General features: G+C 43.8%; 1 protein-coding gene across 8 annotated transcripts in view; it reads right to left on the bottom strand.

The window, feature by feature from the left end:
• Dmd (dystrophin) overlaps positions 1 to 14459 on the bottom strand; it is a 2157616-nt gene that overhangs the window by 402550 nt on the left and 1740607 nt on the right. The window lies entirely within an intron of this gene.

Below are 14459 nucleotides of genomic sequence, written 5' to 3'. Positions count from 1 at the left end.
GGGGATAATAATCATATTTAAATAATAACCTGGCTGTTTTTAATTTTGCCCTGCTTGGGAAATAAATAAAGGAGTGGGTGGGTAACTACTGAGAGAAAAAACATGTTCATCCAGGGGTCTGTCTATGAAAGGACAGAGCAGTTTGAACCTCAGGGATAGTGCAATTAGGCTTTTCACTTGTTCTCTATCTCATGGCCCAGTGAAAGAGCTCAAGATCAAAGTATGAGATAATTAAAATGTGCTTAAAGGAAAACTTGAAACCAGCTGTGCTTCACAAAGGGGTGAGTCAATCACCATAGCAGAGAAAGGAACATTTTACAATAGAGGTATTTTTAAATAACCCTGAAAAAAAGACAGAGGTGTTCTTTATTTCACTGTAAACCAATTTTTCACTTAAAAGACCTCAGGCCTGCGCTACATGCATGCAAAGAGTTGAAAACATGATTCCAGTATAATATTATTGATTTGGCAAATATAAATTAAAATGATGACACTGAGGCTGGGGATAAGGTTTCCTGAGCCAGAAAGCAGAAGCTTTCTTCTCCCATCAAAGGAGGGATAGAACCACAGACAAAAAAAAAAAAAAAAAAAAAAACACCTCAGGACAATCTAGTTCTCAACCTGTGGGTCACAATCCCTTTGAGTACTTGAATGACCCTTTCACAGGGGTTGCATATCAGATATTCAAATTATGATTAATAAAAGCATCAAAATTATAGTTATTTTTACAGACATATCAACAAAAATAATTGTATGGCTGAGAGTCACCACAATATGACGAACTATATTAAAGGGTTGCAGCATTAGGAAGGCTGAGAACCACTGATATATCTCTGAGTCAAAGAAAATAGTTTTGTTCTTATTGCATAGGGCACATTGTCTAAAGTCACAACAATTGTCTGACGATACTGTTTAATCTTTTCTGACTTCGAATTCTTTTTTCAGCAAGCTTGTATGAGGCCTCATTCCGGGCACATTTACAGAGCAATTTCCATAATGATACAAAGAGCTTCAAATGAGATTTAAAATGTAATTAAATGGCAGATTAGATGTGGTAAAGGAGTTGTGTTGGCCATACATCACATGCCAAACAGCCTTCACTGAGCTAGCCTATGGCATGACCCCAATTTCACTCTGGTAAGATTACATATCCCTGTTTCATCCTAACAGCTTGATTAGGAAAAAAAATAAAAGAAAATGAAATCACCTCTCTAGTAGAGGGGAGTTCATGAATCACCATTAGACTAAGGCATCCTCCTTCCTTTCCTTTGCATCTCTTAGACTTCTGAAGCTACAAGAAACTCCTTGAGCACGGAATTGAATGCTCACTGACGGTCAAAAGCTGAAAGGATATGCTTGTCCCACAAAGTCGAGCTCTGTAAATCCTAGGGCCTATTCTCCGGGTTTTAAGTGTGATTGCTAAGAAAGTGGAAACTACACATTAAAGATCTCTAAATGGATGATAGCTTACTTATGGAAGACTGCATGGTACCTGAGAAAGCAAGAAAAAATTCCTTGGAAAAAAAAAAGAAAATATTCCTTGGGCAGTCAGTATTTGAAAGCTCAAAAGTAATAAGTTTATGCTTCACTACAAACTCGATATAAGATTTTAGCTATGGAATATAACTAGCCCCAAGACTGTTTGTCTACCTGGACCCTTCATAATTGTGTTCACCATGTGAAATGAACTAATCTTTTCATTTGTTGATCACTTAAGATATCGATAGCTAATCATCCAACATTAAAAAGTAACTACCTATCTCAGCACTCAGAAAAAAAATCAAATCCTAAAAAAGATCAGAATTTAGATGACAGTTTAATAATAAAAGTATTTACAAGAGGTCTTGGAACTGTTAAATGGTATGTGAATTCCTGATTTCTTTCAATGGTATAACAGTAATTACATAAAAATATCATGCTGTATTTTTATCAATTACACAAAGCTTTGAAAATGAGGTTCTTACTTTTTCTTCCTAAATGAATCTTTCACTTTGTATAGCACTTGGTGTTTGGAATCAAATTTGTCCCTTGTGATGTTGAGAGGTACAAAGTAGCTCCTACTTTTTAAAGTATCATTAAATTGAAATCAAGTTGTAATTAACGAAAGCATTTGAAGATCTTTAAATTACTGATGCTGAAAATTCTTAGTAAGGAGCTATTGTGTCTGTTGAGTATGAAATATTTTTTCTTGCGAGGCAAATGCAAGGCTACAGAAAAAAAATAATGAATACTCTCAGAGAAAAAATGAACCTGTCATACCTCTGAAATAAAAGGAATCTAGAAATCTGCTGTATTTAAAAAAGAAACCTACAAGTTGACCTGTACCATTCACTTCACTTGCCAAAGGTGCAGCACTAGCATCAATTTGCTCTTAGAGTAAGCAGTTCAAGGAAAGTTGATTTTACTGTAAAAACATTTATTTAGCCAAATGTCCTTTCTTGATTCTTTGATGAGATTTTTCTGTCAAAGCAACCACTACTTTCCACTCACTACTGGAGAGAAAAGGGGTTGAGAAGACAACAACAGTGATCTCAGTAGGGCTGTTTGCTTGCACTCACTTAGACAGGAAAGCTTCTATAGCTTGGTATCATCGCTCCATAGAAAGTCTTACAGGAAAACTTCAGGTGCAGGTTCCTTGGTTGCTTCTTTTGATTTTTCACTGCTTCTAATTGCTACTGGTTCTTATTACAATCAGGGGCTTAGGAACTTCAGTGGCCTAACTGCTTTCAAAGGGAAAGAAAATTTTCCAAAGTAAAACAGGGTTCAAAAAAAGTATTCCTGTATTTCTGAACAGAGGGTTTAATACAAGCTTTCATGGTAATTTTTTCATTACCTGTGATTCCTTGAAAAAGAAGTGTTTCTTTTCCTACTGAGGTTATCATTTCTTTTGATAAAATAGATAGCACGGCACAAATCCAGCATTCATCTTTTTGACTCTACTCATTAAATAAATAGACACAGTTCTCAGCTTAAAGTGTTCTCTAGTCAGAAGTTATTTGCTTGACCATTGTTCAGAACTCAAAATTGAACTTTGATCCAAACAACGTTCATATCCATGATCCAGACTATCACACATTTATTAGCTATTTGACTTAAGTGCAAATGATCTATGTACTACTACCTTGGTTTAAGTAATTTAGGATGCACACATCTTGTGATGGAAGAAAGCAGAAAAGGAAATGTTTCTCCATTTGAGATCTGCATTTGTCCAACGTAAATAAGTAAGCCAAGGGAGCTTGGAATGGATAAGTGCCCAATACCTTTCTCTTCCCAGTGTCAGATTTTTCTATGCCTAAAGTTCTCCATGTTCTAATCATCTCCATCTTACCTGCTGAAAACACTATTTCCAGAGTGTATACTGACTCCTTTCACATTGGAGAAGATTTTTATGCTTTAAAAGTGGAAGTTGATTTAAATCAAGTGAATTACAGATTGATAAGATTTCAGAGAGTTTAATAGGGTAAAATGAAAATATTCAGGTATTAAAAAATGCAGAAAGGCTTCAGCATTCTTGGGAATCTTACTTTAGTTTGTACTGTGGATTAACTCACCCAAACCTGCTCATCCTCCTTATAGATGTACAGTTTAGAAATGACAAGTAATTTGGTAGATACTTATGCAGCTAGGATTCTGGTTATGAACAGGTCAGATCAAATATAGTATGCCCAATTTAGTTTGATTTTCAGATAACTATTATTACGTCTTTGTGTGTAATATTGTTGCCTGTAGCCGGGCGGTGGTGGGACATGCCTTTAATCCCAGCACTCGGGAGGCAGAGGCAGGCAGATCTCTGTGAGTTCGAGGCCAGGCTGGACCGACAGCCTCCAAAACAATACAGAGAAACCCTGTCTCATAAAAAACCAAAAAATATTGTTGCCTGTATTATTTTCATTTACTAAATTTAGCAAACTTGAACCTGTTAGAGACCTGGAAGTTGGAAATGAGGAATCTGTCATATTTCCGTGTCTTTTGGCTGTTCCTGGTGGTTCACTAAACACAGAAATGTGAAACTTACCACATCAGTGTTCCAAGGCCAATTCTCTACCTCCCTGTTTGAAAGAAGTTATAATAGGTATCATAAAAGTGGGAGCTTATAGATTTTAAATTTTTGATTCCTAATAAAATATTACACAGTATAACCTAGAACACAATGCACCAGTGCATCAACGACAGTAGTTTCCCAGTGGGTCTGCTCTATGTGGTCTTAGAAATTTATCTTGAAAACTATGTCCAAAAGCTTTCTTGCACCTTCAGTCTTTCCAGTGAATTAGTTTGCATCCAATATTTCCCATGTTAAATTCTTCTCTGATTCTAGTAGCACAAACACTGAGATCTAAAATTAATAAATGAGACCTCCTGAAACTGAGAAGCTTCTGTAAGGCAAAGGACACAGTCAACAAGACAAAATGACAGCCCACAAAATGGGAAAAGATATTCACTAACCCCACATCTGACAGAGGGCTGATCTTCAAAATTTACAAAGAACTCAAGAAGCAAGTCTCCAAAACACCAAAGGATCCAATTAAAAAGTGGGCTACAGAACTACATAGAGAATTCTCAATAGAGGAGACTAAAATAGCTGAGAGACACTTGGGAAACTGCTCAACATCATTAGCCATTACAGAAATGCAAATCAAACTCTGAGATATCATCTTACTCCTGTCAGAATTGCTAAAATAAAAAAAACACCAATGACAGTTTGTCCTGGAGAAGATGTGGAGAAATGGGAACACTCCTCCACTGTTGGTGGGAGTGCCAACTTGTACAGCCATTATGGAAATCAGTATGGAGATTCCTCAGGAAAATGGGACTCAGTCTACCACAAGACCCAGCAATTCCACTCTTAGGCATGCATATACCCAAAAGATGCCCATTCTCACAACAAGGATATCTGTTCCATTATGTTCATAGCAACATTATATATAATATCTAGATCCTGGAAGCAACCTAGATGCCCCACAACTGAAGAGTGGATAGAGAAAATGTGGTACATTAACACAATGGAGTACTAAAGAAGATAAGAAGTTGGTGAAGGACAGGGTTGGATCTGGGACAAGTTATGGGGAGGGGGTGAGGTGGTTCTGATAAAAATGCACTAAATATATATATATATATATATATATATGAGATTATCAGTGAATTCATTAAATACTATGTTACAAACACTCAGTATATTGACCAAGTGAAGTTTGGAGGAAAAGGTAATGGGAGATGGAATAGAAGCTGGAGGGAATGAATGGGTGTGGATTTGAAGAAAACATATGGAATGCATTATTAAATTCTAAAACAATAAAAATAATTAATAAAAATAGTTTTATAATTCTTTTCCTCATCTTTGTGTCTCTTCTATCTAGATACCAAGATTTCACTGGTCAATACATTTAATCCTGAGGGAAAAGAGTGCATTCAACAGTGTCTTGCCATCATGTTGTATTAACTCAAACATGATGCAGTGGCGCTAATGAACTAAAACAAGGACTACAAGTAGACAATCACAAGTTGCCTCCCTTGCAAGTCATAGAGAAGATGGTAAGAATAAGATGGCAAGATAAAATTGTTCCAACCTGCTGTGTCTATGCACAAGACTGATGCAGAGCAGGACAGAACTCACCTCTCCTGTTGTCAGCAGTGGGAAACAATATGGAGTCTCAACTATGCACACAATGAACAAATTGCCCTGCAGCACTGATGTCGTGTATACTTTCATTTCCCCTGAATGCCAGGTTCTCACCAACAATGCGTTGAGTACTAATGATGTATGACAGCAATGTTCTTCACTCTTACACCATGTAGATAGGGAGATTTTCTAACATATTTTCCATATATGAATGTCTTGAAAACATCCAGAATACTATGAATAATCATAAGGGAAAATAGGTACACATGAGGAGAGCATTAGGCAAATCAGGATGGATGTACCTGCAACTATCAACATAGTGGGAAAAAATCCAGACTGAATCTTTGTGTTGTCTCAGGAGCAGCTGAGGCAGTCTTTCTTCCCACTCATTCTTCCTGAGTAACAAAAGAACTGCAAAACACAGCATTCTCTTCCTGCCTGGGGTTCACTGCTAATTGATCACTGCATCTGTTTCTTGCATTCAGGGAATGTCAAGCAGAGAAAAGCCAGAGGATCACAACACTGTTTGTGTACCTAGGTGCCTTTGCACCATGGGGTGTAAACACCCAGGGTTCTTTTGGCTGTTGGAGGAAAATAGGAAGGCCAGTAACAAAATGTCCTTCAAAAGAAACACTATGTGGGCAGAGATAAGAGATAAGAACTAGGACACTGTCAGTAGAGAGATCTTACAATAGCTCCTTGAAATAAAGAAGTATTCTTTTTAAAGAGAATGTAAGTGAAAGTTGTTAAAACATCTATTGTATCCAATCTATCCCATTACCAATCTATCTCATGAAAAGCACAGTTGCTGCATTTGTAAGCATTACAAAACAGGAATCTTTAAGTTTCCCGTAATTTGCTTTATATTTTCTTAAGGGAGAAATAATTCATTCTACACGTTGTTCACACTGGATATTTAATGCAGATTTCATTCTGTGTGAAACTGGAGATGGAACACAGGGTGGCTTTGCTTATGCTAGGCTAGTACTCTACCATTGTGTTACATTCTCCTGACTATTTAATGCAAAGTTTTCAAAAATTGCTTTTCTGGGTTCCTGCATAACATAAAAATTGTCCAAGAAATTTCCATTTTTATCTTAGGAGAATGTATGGGATGGAGAGACAGGGAGAGGGGGGGTTAGATTTCTAAGTCATTTATTGAGTGTTGGATTAAATCTAACATCCTTAATCACAGGGTTTCAGTGGTAGATTATACATAGGAGCTTTTTCCCCTTGGCAAAAAAAAAGGAAAGACGTTTGAGTGGAAATTGGCTGCTAGTCTAGAAGATCCCAAGGGCAAGTGAAAGACCCCGGCCCACACAGGCAAGCTGAGGCTCATGGAAAATTCCGTTTCCCCCACAGCTGAATAGTCATTTTTTTATCAGAAGGGAACTCTGCCCAGGGACACAGGTGTCTATAGCCAGCCCAGCAAGATTGGGCAAGCACAGAGACCTATTGTTCCTCAGATAGGGCCAAGGCCGAGACTTGAGTTCTGAGAGAAACCTTAATTGCCCTCGTTCTGAGCCCCCGCCTCATTTAAATTGCCCAATCAGGGTCCCGTAACTAGGCTTCTCGCTTCTGTATTGCGCTTTTTGCTATAAAAGAACCCCCGAGTCCCCAGCTCGGGGCTCTCAGTTCCCGAGACTGAGACGCCCCCGGGTACCCGTGTATTATCAATAAAGCCTCTTGCTGTTTGCATCCAAGGTCGTGGTCTTGGTGTTCCTTGGGTTCGGGTCTCCCTCCCGTGGAAGTCCCCCGGTTGGGGTCTTTCATTTGGTGCATTGGCCGGGAATTGAGACCCCGCCCAGGGACCACCGACCCACTTCTGGGAGGTAAGAATTGTCCGGACTAAATTTCTGTTGTTTCTGTTGTCTGCTGTCTGTCTATGCCTGTTATTCTCTCGCGCCTGCGTTTGTAGTATACAGCTGTATGCATTTGTAAGCTCCAGGAGACGTCCTGGTAGCGTTTGGAGTACTCTGTTGTTTGGGGGCCCCGTTTGTATTTGGAGTACTCATTTGTAGGGGTGGATGTCAATCTGCCCCGTTTGTATTTGGGGGTTCTGAAGGAACCGTTTGTTTGGGGTAGATGCCTAGGAATCTGCCCCGTTTGTATCTGGGAGTCCTTAGGGACTCGGTTGTTTGGGGTAGATGCCTAGGAATCTGCCCCGTCTGTTTGGGGAAGTCCCACTGGCCGAGGGAGTTTCCATCCTGATAGGGGACAAGGACGGGAGCACAAGGCCCCCGTCCCCGATCTGAATTTGCTTTTGACTTTCGTCAAAGCCGCGCAGCGAAAATCTGTTTGTTTTTGTTTCTTATCTGTTCGTCCGTCTTAGTGTCGTTTGTCATCGCTCTCGAGAAAATGGGCCAGACAGTTACCACTCTGCTTAGCCTGACCCTTTCACATTGGCAACAGGTCCAGGAGTACGCTCACAACCGGTCTGTCGATGTGCGCAAGAAGCAATGAATCACCTTTTGCTCTTCTGAATGGCCAACTTTTGATGTTGGCTGGCCACGAGATGGCACCTTTAACTCTCAAATTATTTTCCAGGTGAAAGAGAAAGTCATGGATCCTGGACCCCAGGGCCACCCGGACCAAGTACCCTATATAGTTACCTGGGAAGTGCTGGTCTATGACCCTCCTCCCTGGGTGCGCTCCTTTGTACACCCAGGAGGTCACTCCTCCTCCTCTCCCCACCCCCTGGCCTCCGGACTGCGAGGCCGCAGGGAGCAGCCGCTCCGGATTCCACTGCCCTGCCTCCGGACGGGCCATGATGGCCAGTTGCAGTACTGGCCGTTCTCTGCCTCAGATCTTTATAACTGGAAAAATAATAACCCCTCCTTTTCAGCAGATCCTGTGAGAATGACTGATCTATTGGAGTCGGTTCTTACTACCCATCACCCCACCTGGGACGATTGCCAACAGCTTTTACAGGTCCTCCTAACTTCGGAGGAGAGATAGCGGGTCCTTCTTGAAGCCCGAAAAAAAAATTGTTCCTGGGACAAATGGACAACCTACGCAGCTTCCAAATGAAATTGATGCTGCTTCTCCCCTCGACCGCCCAGACTGGGACTTCACCATTGAGGCAGGTAGGACCCATCTATTATTGCCAGTTGCTTGTAGCGGGTCTCCGGGGGTGCCCTACAAATTTGGCCCAGGTAAGACAGATAGTTAAGAAGGCAGAGGAATCGCCAGCTGCATTTTTTAGAAAGACTTAAGGAAGCTTATGTATTGAGGGAGACAGAACGCATTTTTTTATGAAAAGAGAAGCTCAGACAGAGAGAGAAAAGATGGAGACAGAATGTCGGAGACAGGAAATGAGAGAGACAGGATAGCAAGGGACAAGAACCGTAACAGAGAAATGACTAAACTGTTGGCCACAGTAGTCGCAGAGCAGAGACAGGATAGGCAGAGAGAGGGACGAAGGGGGCCTCACTTAGAAAGAAGGACCTTTCGGAGACCCAAACCCCCTGCCGGTCCCCCTGGAACACTCCTCTGTTGCCAGTCAAGAAGCCAGGAACCAATGACTATAGGCCGGTCCAGGACCTCCGGGAAGTCAATGAGCGGGTTGAGGACATACACCCCACGGTCCCCAATCCCTATAACCTCCTGAGTGGACTGCCACCTGACTATGTTTGGTACTCAGTCCTGGATTTAAAGGATGCCTTCTTCTGCCTGCGATTACACAAAGACAGTCAGCCACTGTTTGCCTTTGAATGGCAGGATGCAGACCTGGGAATCTCGGGACAGCTTTGACTGGGGGGAGAGCCAGGAGAAAGCCTTCATGGACATCAAGAAGGCTCTGCTCAGCTCCCCAGCTCTGGGGTTACCTGATCTGACTGAACCCTTTGACAAATTGACGTTGGGGCAGCCTTTGACTATCTATGCTCAGGCAGCCACCGGGCCGCTGGCTCACCAATGCCAGGATGACCCATTACCAGACTCTGTTGCTGGACAAGGACCGAATTCACTCCGGGGCTCCGGTGACCCTGAACCCCGCCTCGCTACTCCCCTCCCGGGGAAGCAGAGACTCATGACTGCTTGCAGGTCCTGGCTGAGGTCCATGGGGCGAGAGCTGACCTCACGGATCAACCCCTTCCCAACCCCGACCATGTCTGGTTCACGGAGGGAAGCAGCTTCGTACATCAAGGGGAAAGGAAAGCCGGTGCTGCATTGACAACTGAGTCAGAAACAATTTGGGCCGAGGCCTTGCCGCCAGGAACATCGGCCCAACGAGCAGAACTGATTGCCTTGACACAGGCCCTGAGACTGGCAGAAGGTAAGAAACTCACTGTCTACACAGACAGCCGCTATGCTTTTGCCACCGCTCACATCCATGGTGAAATTTATAGGCGAAGGGGTTATTGACCTCAGAGGGCAGAGACATTAAAAACAAAAAGGAAATCCTGGCCCTCTTAGAGGCTCTGCACCTCCCAACCGCCCTCAGTATCATACATTGCCCAGGGCATCAGAAAGGCGACAGCCCCGTTGCCCGGGGAAACCGGAGGGCAGACCTGGCCGCCCGGGAGGCTGCCCTGACCTTGGAAAGCAGCAGTCACCTCCTCCAGGCAGCTGTAGTCCCTGTAACTAATGAGGCTTCCGAGAAGACCTCCCCGTCATGGGACTATGAGATAAAAGACATCAAAGCCATGAAAAGACTGGGGGCGACCCGAGTACATGATGGTCTCTGGACCTACCAAGGAAAAACTGTCCTTCCCCGCCTAATGACTAGATATTTGGTTAACAGCCTACACAAACTCACTCATTTGAGCTCCAGGAAAACGAGAGAACTGTTAGCCCGGGAAGAAAATACTCGCTACCTGTTGGGAATAGAAGAAATACTAAAACAAGTGACTGAGCAATGTGATGCCTGCGCCCGCGTCAATATGACCAGGCTAAAGCTACCCATGGGAACTCGAGCTCGTGGGCACCGGCCTGGGGTGCACTGGGAAATAGATTTCACAGACCTCCTGGTTTTTGTTAACACCTTCTCGGGATGGACTGAAGCCTACCCCACCAAGCACGAGACAACAAAGGTGGTCACCAAGAAACTTCTTGAAGAAATCTTCCCCCGTTACGGAATGCCACAGGTATTGGGGACAGACAACGGGCCTGCCTTTGTTTCTCAGGTAAGTCAGTCTGTGGCCACCTTGTTGGGGATTGATTGGAAATTACATTGTGCTTATCGACCCCAAAGTTCAGGGCAGGTAGAGCGTATGAATAGAACCATTAAGGAGACTATAACTAAATTATCGCTGGCAGCTGGCACTAAAGACTGGGTCCTCTTGCTCCCCCTTGCCCTCTATCGTGCCCGGAATACACCGGGCCCCCATGGCCTCACCCCTTTTGAAATTCTATATGGAACCACCGTTCCCTTTGTTCAGTTCTTTGACCAAGATATTTCTGACTATGCCAATTCCTCCTCTCTTCAAGCTCACCTGCAGGCACAAGAGCTGGTTCAGCAGGAAGTCTGGAAGCCTCTGGCCCAAGCCTACCGAGACCAGAGGAAACACCCTATCGTCCCTCACTCCTACCACGTGGGAGACAGCGTTTGGGTCCGGCGCCACCAGGCTAAGAACCTTGAACCCCGCTGGAAGGGACCATACACGGTCCTGTTAACCACCCCTACTGCTCTCAAGGTGGACGGGATTGCTGCTTGGATACATGCCTGGCACGTAAAAGCTGCCTTCCTTGAGGATCCGGACCCAGGATGAAAGGCTCAGCGCACTCAAAATCCTCTAAAAATAAAACTTACCCGCTCCTCTCCCTCCTGCTAATAGCCCTCCTCATAAAATCAGACACTGGTGTGGCCTCCAGTCCCCATACCGTTTATAAATTAACCTGGGAGGTTCTCTCCCAAGTGGGGGAGGTCATTTATGCTGTCACGGAACCACATGCACTTGGGACATGGTGGCCTACTCTATGGCCTGAATTTTATGATTTGGTAGCAGGGTTGGACACTTGGGACATTCCCCATTGCCACCCAAAGGCATGCGCCAGTGGTTCCCATTTTTACAGACGTCGACGTGCACTCATGGACTCCAGAGAAACCACCCCCGGGTGTGTTGATCAAAGAGCCAGAGAGCAGCTAAGTTCAAAGGACTTCTATGTCTGCCCCCGAGATGGGCATGCCTGGCAACAGGCCCAGAAATGTGGGGGACATGATTACTTTTTCTGTGCAGCTTGGGGGTGCGAGACCACAGGGGACGCATATTGGAGGCCGTCCTCATCCTAGGATAAAATACAAGTACGCAGAGGCTGGGACAAAGGACAATCTGGAATGATAGGTATGCCTCTTGCCATTTCCTTCACTGCGCAGGGAAAGCAAGCCCCGGACTGGCAGACTGGGTATACTTGGGGTTTGCGTTGGTATCTGTACGGGCCAGACAAGGGGGTAATCTTCAAAATCAGATGTAAGGTGGCTCCTGTCAATCCACAGGCCATAGGCCCTAACCAGGTTCTTGCTGATCAAAAGCAGCCTAGCCTACTCTGCCCAAGGCTGATACCAGGCCCCTGACCCTGCCTAAAACCACAGCTGCTCCCGCGCCTACAGAAAGCACTCCCAAACCCCCCCTCCTCAGGTCCCCCCCCCTTAAAGGCACGGGAAATAGAATATTAGCCCTGATCCAAGGGACATATGCCACTCTGAATTTAACTCGCCCAGATAAGACTAAGGAATGCTGGCTTTGTCTGACTCTGCAACCTCCCTATTATGAAGGCTTAGCGGTTGTGGGCAAATATACAAATCAGGCCACAGCCGAGGCTCTTTGTGGGACAGCCATGCAACATAAATTGACCATCTCAGAAGTGTCTGGAGAGGGGCTATGTATAGGTAAAGTCCCCGCTACGCATCAAGGACTATGCAATGCTACTGAGCCTTTGCCCCAAAGTAGCCGCTACTTGATAGCCCCCAGTGGGACATATTGGGCCATGCATCTTAAACAGACTGACCCAGTTCATAAAAGAAAGGCTATTGGTTGTATAATCACTGGTCTTGACTCAGCAATACCAGCAGCTAAAGCAAAGGGATCTCGAGATGGCAGAAACCTCTGAATGAAAGATTTCATTCAGTTACAAGAGCAATGGGGGAATGAAAGACCCCGGCCCACACAGGCAAGCTGAGGCTCATGGAAAATTCCGTTTCCCCCACAGCTGAATAGTCATTTTTTTATCAGAAGGGAACTCTGCCCAGGGACACAGGTGTCTATAGCCAGCCCAGCAAGATTGGGCAAGCACAGAGACCTATTGTTCCTCAGATAGGGCCAAGGCCGAGACTTGAGTTCTGAGAGAAACCTTAATTGCCCTCGTTCTGAGCCCCCGCCTCATTTAAATTGCCCAATCAGGGTCCCGTAACTAGGCTTCTCGCTTCTGTATTGCGCTTTTTGCTATAAAAGAACCCCCGAGTCCCCAGCTCGGGGCTCTCAGTTCCCGAGACTGAGACGCCCCGGGTACCCGTGTATTATCAATAAAGCCTCTTGCTGTTTGCATCCAAGGTCGTGGTCTTGGTGTTCCTTGGGTTCGGGTCTCCCTCCCGTGGAAGTCCCCCGGTTGGGGTCTTTCACAAGAACTCTGCCTGATTTCTTTACTTCTGTATCTCCAGCTTCCAGTTTGGTTGGGTCATGCTTGTGACAAAGAATCATCAAAAGTATGATTAGATACAGCAATATATTGATTACTCAGGAAAAACTGTTAGAAACTGCAGACTATTAAAGGCAACTAGGAGGAGAACCAAGCAATTGGTAACCTTGGTATGCAATTAGAGAAAAAAGAACTGATTTCTCATGGTAGCCCAGTTCACTCTAAGGTTCTTTTTAACCACATTTTCTTCCTCCAAATTTCCAAGTTCCAACCAGTCTCATCACTATCCCTGCCACTTGCCACTGTCCTATCATTCATTCACTGTAAATGAATGATTCTGACGACTCAGTAGATTCCAAGCACTTTTCTTGATGCAGAGCTTCACAGCAATGAACATAGATGACCCAGGCCTAGTCTTGCAAATGATTACATTAAAAAGGCTATCACATATTATGTTAGACACTGTGCATCAATCTTTTTGGGAGTTTGGCAACTCTAACACATCGGAGATTTTGTTGTATGATGACTGTATCTTCAGAGAATCTTTCTTAAGAGTGGGGAACCAGCTAAAGGGTATAAGTTTCCACAGAAAACTTAACAATTTAAGGGGAAACTGAATAATTCTCAGGTTCCTTTTAATATTAAGTTCATTTTACATTCTCCCTCCCAGCCCTCCTTCTGCCATCCCTTGTCTCCCCACCCCAGCACACCCTATCCACTCCTCCCAAAGAATAAGGCCTCCCATGGGGAGTCAACAAAGCCTGGCCCATTTATTTGAGGCAGGACCAAGCCACTCTCCTAAGGCTGAACATGGCATCCTACATTAAGGAATGGGATCTAATGCTAGCTAATGTACCAGGGACTATCAGGTTATTTTGACTCTGTAGGAAATCTATCATGGAAGCAGAAATCTTCAGGTAGACATTTCCTGTCCTATAATTTGTTTAGACTAGCCACTTGGCCTTAAATTGATAAAATAACTGAAAATTATGCTTTTATGCTACAGTCCATTTTTTTTAAATGAAGATAGCTCTGTGGCCCGGGATAAACAGTAGCAATAAGCCAACAAACTAACAACAACATTTACTTTGAGGTCTATTTTATCTGAAGTTTCCTTGGCATTTGCTGTATATGTTATTGGAATGAGGCTTTCTCAATGTAAGGGATGCTGTTTTTATTAAATTGCAATGATCGGGTGGCCTGCTAAAACCTGTACAATGACCACACTAGTCAATATACTCATAGGGAAAGCTTCAGAAGGCTTCAC

The sequence above is a fragment of the Mesocricetus auratus genome, unplaced genomic scaffold (genome assembly GCF_017639785.1).
Source record: "Mesocricetus auratus isolate SY011 unplaced genomic scaffold, BCM_Maur_2.0 Super-Scaffold_100003, whole genome shotgun sequence".
Lineage (NCBI taxonomy): Eukaryota > Metazoa > Chordata > Mammalia > Rodentia > Cricetidae > Mesocricetus > Mesocricetus auratus.
This window is presented reverse-complemented; position numbering and strand designations above follow the sequence as displayed.